General features: G+C 37.4%; 1 long non-coding RNA gene across 6 annotated transcripts in view; it reads right to left on the bottom strand.

The window, feature by feature from the left end:
- LOC109548823 (uncharacterized) overlaps positions 1–10,085 on the bottom strand; it is a 199,662-nt gene that overhangs the window by 187,640 nt on the left and 1,937 nt on the right. For 5 of the 6 annotated variants that reach the window (XR_012332014.1, XR_012332018.1, XR_012332019.1 and 2 more), the window contains exons 2-3: positions 6,587–6,934; positions 2,068–2,182 (exon numbers count right to left, since the gene is read on the bottom strand). The exons of the other annotated variant lie outside the window; for it this stretch is intronic. This is a non-coding gene — a long non-coding RNA (uncharacterized lncRNA). The remainder of the gene's footprint in view (positions 1–2,067; positions 2,183–6,586; positions 6,935–10,085) is intronic. 6 annotated transcript variants of the gene reach the window in all.

Raw genomic sequence — 10,085 nt, 5'->3', positions numbered from 1 at the left:
CACCAACTAGAAGTCTCAAAGGCACAAAGAAAGGGTGGCTTCTCACTATACATCTCTCTTTCCCAGAACCCTCAGCACTTCCTCTTAGATTGGCTAGAACTGGAGCACATGACCACCTCTAAACTATCACTAGCAAAGGAGAAAGGGATTACCCTAAACACCTTAAGGGTATGTTTTATCTTATGGAGAGCAGCACTCAATTTCCCTGAACATTTAGTCACCTGATAACTTTAAAAAAATATTTAGTTCTTTTTTTCCTCTCTCTTTTTCTTTTTTTGTGAGAGCAAGAGGGGAATGTTTTGGGGATCAGAAGACAGAAGTACCTGCTACAATCACCAATTACCTTCTCAAAATAAAATCAGGACTATGTATATCACAAAATTTAACAGCACACAATTTAAACACAAAGAATAAAGGCTAAATATAGTCTTGGTACATTGTAATTACACAATAAATGTAGCCCTAAGGGAAAAGAACTTTATTATTTTTCACAATCTAAATCCGAACATTTAAACTCCTGTGGTTGGAATCTTCATCTGATGCATAGAGGGTAACTTCCACCCAATTATTGACTTTCTTTTATAACTAGTCCACTGGATAAGAAATTTGCATAAGTTTTAAAAATTCTAACTATGACTTGAGATCAAGTGAATAATTGTCAAATTAATAATTTAAAAATGTGATTAAGACTAAAAAACTAAAAACTAAAAAAAAAAAAAAGAATGTGGTAACCTGAAGTGGATTTCCCATGAAGCTAATGAAACTTAATTTCAAAGCTCCTCATTTAGCCGCCTCATGAGCCCTGGAAAAGAAGTCTTCCCATGGGTACATGTTTTTATAAAATTCATAAAAATAAGATATTATAATTGCAATAATTAAGACTATCTCTTTTCACTTTTACTTCCCCTCTGTCACACTCATGCCTCAGATGAGGTGGTGTTGGAATGGTCATGGATAGCTTTGGGATCCAGCCAAGGGGAACTTGAATTAGGTATATATTTACATTGAATCTAGAGGGATATTTTGTGGTTCTTGGTCACTTTCATGTGTAGTTAAGTCACTGCTAACCATCACAGTAAGCATCTAGGCATAGTACTAGATAAAATATTGTTACCCCCATACAGACTTACCTGGCATAGTGACAGGAAAGTGTAGGTCCATACATATCATGATATGTAGAGGTCATATCATGATATGGAGGTGTCTAGAGTATGGCACCAGAACTATTTGAGTAGTGGAGGAAAAGTAGGGTATAAAACGTACAGAAACCGGTCTACAGAAATTATTTCACTCTTTAGCATGTCCACCCTAAAGTGATTCCCAATAAATCACACCCCTGTGATTTATTCCCAATAAATCACACCCCTGTATAAGGTACTCTTGCTTCCAACCATGCTTTACCTATGGAAAAGGTAATGGGATATCATTTCTTTGATTAAGCTATAAGGTAAAGGTGATAGGATGTTCCTCCCATGACTCTTGTTACATTATATATGATTATCTTAGCTGACTGAGCCCGAAATTCTCCTGCTGCCCTTGAAGAAGCAAACAGCCACGCTGTGAACTACTTTTGCAGAGAGTATGTGGCAGGGAATTGTGGGCAGCCTCTAGGACCTGAGGGTAGCCTCTGGTGGACAGCCAATGAGAAGTTGGGACCCTCAGTCATACAGATGCAAGGAAACGAATTCTGCCAACAACCTGATAGCCTGCAAGTGGATTTGTCCTTAGTCAAGCCTACAGAGAAGAGCACAGTCTGGCCAACATCTTGATTACAGCCTGCTGACACCCGAAACAGAAGACCCAGTCTCAAGCCTGGGCTCCACACCCACAGAAACTGTGAGATAAATGTGTGTTGTTTCAAATCACTATGCTTGTGGTAATTTATTATGCAACAATGGAAAACTAATATACTTAGCATGTAAAATTGTAAGAAAAAGATTGGGTCCTCATCAAATCCTAGTTAAAATAGAAATTCTCTCCTTTCTCTATTACTAGTTGATCTCTGCAACTAGTAATTATCTATCACTAAACATGCTGAATGTGTTCTACTTTCTAGGATGCACTTACCATATTCACTGATAGCTGGTTCCTCTACAACAATTGCTTGCCCCAATAGATGTAGTTCCCAGGAATACCTTCATAAGGTCTCCAAGTCCATTGCAGATAACAATGCCATGACAATCTATTTGACAAAATGCAACCACTATCAGAACAGCACTGTCAAATTCAATAGAAAACAGATCCCAAAGAAATAGAAATGCAGAAGCTGACAAAGATTTATCAGAGGAGTGCTCTCTCAACTTCCCACTGTTAAACATTCCTAAACTATATCCTGTTCTCTGTGTTCTCCTATTACAATGGAAGACTTGTCCCTGCTCCTCTTAAAAGCCAATTCCTCTCCTTGTGTTGTGGATACCATTCTCTCTCACCTTTCAAGGACATCACTTCTTCGGATATCCCCTTGTCCTCCTATACCATCAATCTCCCCCTTTCTACTAAATCATTCCCACTGCTGTATGAAAATGCTTTTTATCTTGCATCTTAAAAAAAAATCCCCCTCAGCCATATACTCAATTTCAGCTTCACCTCCCACAATTCATTTCTCTACTGTCCCTCCCAGAAAACTTCTCAAGAGTTGTCCACACCTGATAACTCCTCTTCCTTACTTCCCTTTTAATCTTCAACACCTGTCACCTTGTAGTCTGTCCTTACTACTCCAGTGAAACTCTAGTAAAGGTCACCAAAGATCACCCTACTATGAAAACTAATGGTGATTTCTCTGTTCTTGACTTACTGTAATTTTCATCAACAGTCAAACAATTGTTCATTCTCTCTGTAAGGAGCTCAGGTGAAGGAGGACTGGGCCATATCTTGGAGAATACTGGAGTGGCAGGAGTTGAAAGAGAAAGCTTAATTTGGGAGAGAGCACAAGACAAAGAGGTGGGTTGGGAAATTGTCAAGCACCAGGGAGCTACATGGAAGCTTAATTGATGTCTGAAGGCCATCCCTCTGTCTTCAAGTGAGTAAATAAGATTGCCGTCACAGAGGAGCCCCATTGTTGTTTTTCTTATCACTATCTGGTGAATGGCCTTCCATTTTCAGATATCAGCACAATATCCCTTAGCCATTCATGAAAACAGTAATCATCCTAAAACAAGGCTGAGCCCCCATCTGAATAACTATTCTGGGTAGAAATCCAATTTTCATCAGTCTAGTATATTTTTAATTCCACTGAAAAGAGGGGGTGGTAATTCCTTAACAAATTAAGAACAAAGCCCAGCATCAATACTTGAGTGGAACCAGACAGTGATGAATTCCTATACCAATTTGCTTCCCACTTGAGACACTCCTCTTAGCTCTGTGAAACCATCCCCTCCCAGTTTTTCTCCTATCTCACTAGGAGTTCTTTCTCAGTTTCATTTTTTCCTCTTTCTATTCTACCTAATGTTTATATGGGCTCAGATCTAGGGATTCTTGGTTTATCTGTCTACCCTCTCCCCCTTGGGGATATCACCCAGTACTCTGTGTGTGTGTGTGTGTGTGTGTGTGTGTGTGTGTGTGTGTGTGTATACACATATACAAACACATGCACATGTACACACACATATTTATATATATATTATTAAATTTATATATTTAGCTCAGACTTCTTTAAGCTACAAGTTCATAGATCCAAATTTATACTTGATTCCTCTTCATGTACATCTTAAACTCAATATATCTTTATTATGTTATAATGAACTCTTTATTTCTTCCCTAAATCACTTTCTCATTTATTCTTTCCATCTCAATGCTGGCACCAAAATATGCCTAACTTGTTCAAGCCAAAATCCAGGATTTATTCTTAATTTATCTCTCCATAGTATCTTATATCTAATCCATCAATAAGTTCAGTCTTCAAAACATTCTCCAAATCTATTTCTCTATTTCTATTGTCATTGACCTAGTCTAATCCAGCATCACCTCTCTCAACCTGATTAGAGCCACAAACTTCTCACCAAATTCCTCTTGCTCTGCTATAATCCATTCTCCACAATGCAGCCAGAATGCTCGTTTTAAATATAATTAAAATGTCACTAGTCTGCTTACTCTCTAATGACTCCACATCCCACTTAAAACAAAATCCAAATTTCTTATCTTGGTGTTCTTGAGCAACTTTGAATGATCAATTCTGACTTCAGGCTGAGAGGCTGTGGGACATTGCCAATGTTAACTTTTTTCCTTCTTCAGTAAAAGGATGGAATTAGTATAATATCATCATTGTCCCTAAAGAGTGACACAGCAAGACCCACACTGTGGTCCAAGGAAATATATGTGTGTGTGTATAATATATTTTTTATATATTTATAATTTTGTATATATATTTACATGTATATGCTAAGAAAAATGAAATATGTAAAACTCTGTAAAATTCTTTGAGATATTTCAGAGTGCAGATGTAATACAAGTTTGCTGCCTTAATGTTTCTATTCAGTAATGGAGAAAAATACTACCTTCATCAATTAGGATGCTTTAAGCTAGAAGAATGAGAAACCCAATTAAAAATGGCTTAAACAAAAATAAACTATTTCACATATCAAGCATTCCAGAGCTTAGCTGACTCAGAGTTCCGGGAAATTTAGGATTTTGGCATATGCACTATATGAGTTTTCTGATCTCAGGCTTGTCCATTTTGGCCAGGAAAAACCTGAAACGGCTGCAGGAGGCATCTCCTCACAGAGTAAGTCCAAAGACACAAAAGGGAATATTTCCATGATGTGTCTATTCTTATTAATAGGGAGAATCTTCTTCAGAAACCCATCCATAGGACTACCTCTCACTTATTATCCTGAACCGCCTAACATGTCAATGCCTAAACCAGTCAACTCTAAGGAGATTGGGATTTTGACTATTTTAGTCCAATCATAACTCAGTATCTAGGGTTAGGGAGAAATCTAGCCTCCCATGAAGCTCATGGCAGCCTTATGTCTGAACAAAATTGATATTCTGTTAACAAGAAAGAAGATAGATCTCTTACCAAGAAAGAAGGAGTGTGATGTCTGTCAACCTGTCTTTCAGCAATTTAAATGACTAAAAAGAAGCTGTGATTAGATGTCATCAATGACCATAATTTATGTTCAGTAGAAGTATTAAAAGTGATGGGAGCATCTCCCATTTTGAAGCAATCACCAGATCTATCCACGAAACTTGGTGGTAGGCAAATCTATTTCTTGCCTATTCCTTTCATCCAGAATTGCCCAACATTTGGAACTAAACATGAAATCTCACCAGCAGAGGGCTGAGGATTCATGCAGGTAATTTGCTGTTGTTGCCATTGTTACTTAATATTATCTTAATTGATAATAAAGAATCTTTAGAGTATGTTTATTCTAAACTTGTCATTTTACTAATTATTAAAACAGATATCTCTCTTCCTACCTTATTGGAGATGATAACCTGGACTCAGTATCTATTCCCTCACCTTTGCTTCCTGTTTCTACCACCCTGCATTATAGCATCCCTAATCACATTGGTGAGGTTAGTGTCCAGAATAGAAACAGCTGCTGGGAACTCTATTTCCTGGAATATAAAATCCAGCATCCCACCCAAAGCCCAGTGATAAGAGGATTGTGAGAGATGACTCTTTCAATACCTTCTTCAGTGAGAATAGTGTTATCTAGTATGTCCCCACAAGAATGTTTATAGACCTACAACGAATTGTAAGTGATGAAGGTCTCTCTAGAATCCCGTCACTGGCAAAGATGTTGCAAATAGCTGTGCCTCTAGGCACTACACCATTGAAAAGGAAATCAGTGACCTAGTGTTGAACAGGATTCAGAAGCTAGCTGACCTGAGTGTAGGTTCAGGCTTTCTTGGGTTTCTGCTGGTTGATTGTAAAGTCAGTTTCTATTTCTCATTCCTGCTGATAGTTGATTATAGGAACAGTTCTCCATTTACCCAGCTTCCTAGTTTTTCTTAGCTGTATCTGAAGTCTTCAACTTCATCTACTCTGGAGTATTACGATTGTGATTTTATATGAGATAATGGGGCTGCCTATATTTGAGTAGAAACCTTAATTACAAGCACTCAGTATACAATAACCTTAACCATATTATCAACAGTATTGTATTCTCCATCACTGCTTCCCTCAGATTTTATGATGCCTTGCACATTTATGTGACAGAATTCCGTACTAACTTTTTCTCTATCTCCATACCTACCTCCCTCTGTCCACATATATCCCAGTTATCTTTGCTAGAAAAGCCAATCACAAACATTTTCTGTACCCAAAATTACTAATTCTTTTTCTGTTACCTTGCAATGGTAAATATAAGGCATGTCTAAAGGCAGGATCCAGAGTATAACATGACATCAGAGCCAAGAGGAATGGAACCGCAAATAAACTAAGCAACAGAAACAAAAGACTAACACAAAGATCCGTGCAGTCCAGAACGCAGTAAGGAAAGCCGTACTGAAAGGAGGTTTAGAGGTAGCCCAAAGAATGAGTTAGAGGAAGCAAGTTAGAGCAGCACAAAATTTGGTCCTAAGTCTAGCAGCGCACAGATCACCAGGGAACTTGTCAGAAATGCAAATTCTCAGCCCCTACCCAAGCATATTGAAGCATAAATGCTAGTGGGGGTCCAACAAGCTGCTTTAATAGGCAGGCCAGGAGATTCTGGTGTGTGCTGAAGTTTGATGCCTCCAGGCTAGAGGTGCTGGCTGCCAAACCAAAGATGAGAAAACAAGCTGAAGATGAGAAGGGAGATGATCTGAACGTCGTTTCAGTCAAGAAAAAAGATGTGAAATTGGATAGTATAGTTTGAGTCTATGGTGAACAGTGACCGTGGCTGAATTCATCTTTGGAGTAGGGCTCTGAGCATCCTCTTTCATAAAGGGGTTGAGGTGCCTTTATCATCCAATTAGGGCACATCCAGATGCATTTACAGCATATTGCCTAGAAAGACACAAAAACATGAAGTCCCACTTAGGGATTTTCAGGTTTGTCATCTGTTTTCTACCAATATTTGAAGAAGGTTAAACTTAGGAGCATGATTTATTATATTTTATCTCTAGTCACTGTTGCATAATCAGTTAAATCAAACAATAAAGTGCCTTGAAAAATATATTTCAATCGTTAATCTAAAATGACTTGTCTTTTTATTGCTCTATGGGCAATTTTTAAAAAATATTTCAGGAAAATGGGATATGCATATATCCTAATTCATAGACCACTTATGATGATAATTATTCACATTTTGAAAAGGTTTATTTCCTTCGCAAAGGAATTCCCTCTAGGTTCTTCTAAATAGTCTGTAATAATCAGCTTCAAGCCAGTTCAAATGTTATCGCAACATCTTTGGACACAGAAGCCTGCTTCAAAACTCAGGAGGTTGGCTGCTTTCCAACCATGTTCATGAAGGCCTGACCTCAGGACGTAGTACTTCCTATTCTTTATGACAGTCACGGAACAGGTATTCCAATTGTTGGGATCTGGGTATAATATACTAGAGAAATACTCAACGAGGGATGAAGCTAGTCATGGCTCTGTACCTGTAATGATGTGAATTTATCCAAGACATTTAAACTCTTTACCTCTTTGACTCGTCCTCTATAAAGCAATAGGGTTGTATACTGAGGTGACTGCTAAATATCCTTTCTGTGCTAATAGTGAATAACTTAGGAGAATGAAGTGAAAAATGCATGTAAATAGCCTGTGTAATTATAAAACACAATATAGATGTTGTTTATTATCTTTATAATTTATGATGTGAACTATTTAATTTGCAGAAATCCAATTTGTACATAAAATTTCAGGAAGATATTCATTACAATGTACACTTACATGATGATCAAGACAGGGCAATTCTAAATGTATTGTGGTATCCTGGATTGGATTCATACAGAAAAAAGAACATTAGTGAAAAACTGGTGAAATCCAGATAAAATATGTAGCTAGTTAATAGTATTGAACCAGTATTAATTTCTTAGTTTTGACAAATGGACCACGGTTATGTAAGATGTTATCGTTAGAGGAAGCTGAGTGAAGTATATACAGAAATTGTTTTACCTTTGCAAATTTTCTGTAAATCTAAAATTACCCAAAATAAAGATTTTAAAATAAAATTATTGTACCATGCCTTGAGAATGTAACTATGCATTCATACATACATACACACATATAAACACATGCAGCACAGAGACAACAGAAATGAAGGAAATCACAGAAATCAAGCCACCATATTTTTCAGCACTACACCAAAGCAACAAAAAAGGAGCTCTCTGACGTTAGAAAAGTTTTCCTGAAACCTGTGAGAAAGTAAAAATGAGCTTGGACTAAGAAAGTAAAAATCTGCTTTGCCATTCATCAGGTATAGATAATAAACACAGATAAAGCCAGCTGTAAAGTTAACAGAAAATAGTATTTCTCCCAAGAACATGCTGTAGTGTCACCAAAAAAACCCACTATGAGTAACTGCTGCTTTTTTTACTCACAGAGAACTCTTTTCTCTAAAATCATAGATTGTCAAAAAACTTGCTCTTTGAAATCTTTCATTAAGATTGAAATATCCCATTCTTGGCTAGATGATCTGAGTTATGTGATAGAGAAACAGCCTCTACTTCCAGAACTTCAGAAAAGGGGTTTGTGGACACATTCCTCACCTACTTCGACTCTGTAGCTACCAAAAAAACAGGGTCCATGTTACAGTCCAGACCTAAGGTAGGCCCCCTTACATACATCCTTCCTTTCTTTTGAGTCTATCAAAATACTACTTCGTTTTATTTCTCCTAAATTCTACACTTCCCCAAATTCCTATAATAAACCTACCTTTTCCTTTGATGAGGCATCCCATGGTGGGCTCCATGGAATGTGGCCTCCCTCCTTGCAATGAGCCAGAAACCTGACATTCTTGGAATACAGTTTTGTTTCAGATGGATGTAGTCTTATTGGACTAGGAAGCCTGCCTCATACTAAAAGTTAAAGAACAGTAATTTCACATAAAACTGGGCTGCCCAAAAATATCAAGTTCAAATACTATACAAAATTATTATCATAAAAGGGAGAATAGGGCTTCCCTGGTGGCGCAGTGGTTGAGAGTCCGCCTGCCGATGCAGGGGACACGGGTTCGTGCCCCGGTCTGGGAAGGTCCCACATGCCGCGGAGCGGATGGGCCCGTGAGCCATGGCCGCTGAGCCTGCGCGTCTGGAGCCTGTGCTCCACAACGGGAGGGGCCACAACCGTGAGAGGCTCGCGTACGGCAAAAAAAAAAAAAAGAGAGAGAGAGAGAATAAGGAGTATAACATCATCATTACAGATAATGAAAGCATGCCCCAAAGATGTGTCACAAACTAGATCAAAACCTAAAGTTACTATTTTTAAACTAGCAAAATGACATTAAGAAAATGATACAAGGTATGAAAGAACAACATGATTCAGAATTAGAAAAACACAATTCTATGGAGGGAATCCTTTCACACTGTATACATATATCAGATCATCACATTGCACACTTTAAACATCTTACAATTTTATTTGTCAATTATATCTTGAAAAAGCTGGGAAGAAAATAGAAAAACTCAAAAGTTAAGGTGACAGAACTCAGGAGAATTAGTAATAAAGAATTAATTACACACAACAGGTTATGATTTTCCGTAAAGAACCTGAACCAATCCTTAGGTCAATGTTTTTCTCATCATTTTCGTTGTCTGATGCTCATTCTCTAGTAATTCTCCAGGAAGGGCTCATGAAAATGATAATCTCATCATATCAAGTGTTGATAGTAGTTTATACCCTTTGCACGTGAGAGTTAGTTTTGCTGGATATAAAATCCTTAGTGCATTCTTTGTCCCTTGAGTACCCAAAATATGTTGTTCCACTTTCTTCTGACAAAAGTTTCACTGTGAAAAGTCTAGTGATATTCCAATTTTCTTCCCCATTTTGCAAATGTAAGAATACATTTAAATCTGGGTATCTGTTATATTGTTTGTTTGAAATAATTCACACTATACTTCACCAAATCATGACATCAGTTTTAAGAACACCATTATTTTCTGTACTGATAAAAAAGAAAAAAAATACATTGCAATTTCAAGGAAGTTAAAATGTG

Source organism: Tursiops truncatus, chromosome 5, assembly GCF_011762595.2.
Source record: "Tursiops truncatus isolate mTurTru1 chromosome 5, mTurTru1.mat.Y, whole genome shotgun sequence".
Taxonomy (NCBI): domain Eukaryota; kingdom Metazoa; phylum Chordata; class Mammalia; order Artiodactyla; family Delphinidae; genus Tursiops; species Tursiops truncatus.
The sequence above is the reverse complement of the archived record's forward strand: the minus strand, read 5'-3'. Positions and strand labels throughout refer to the sequence as shown.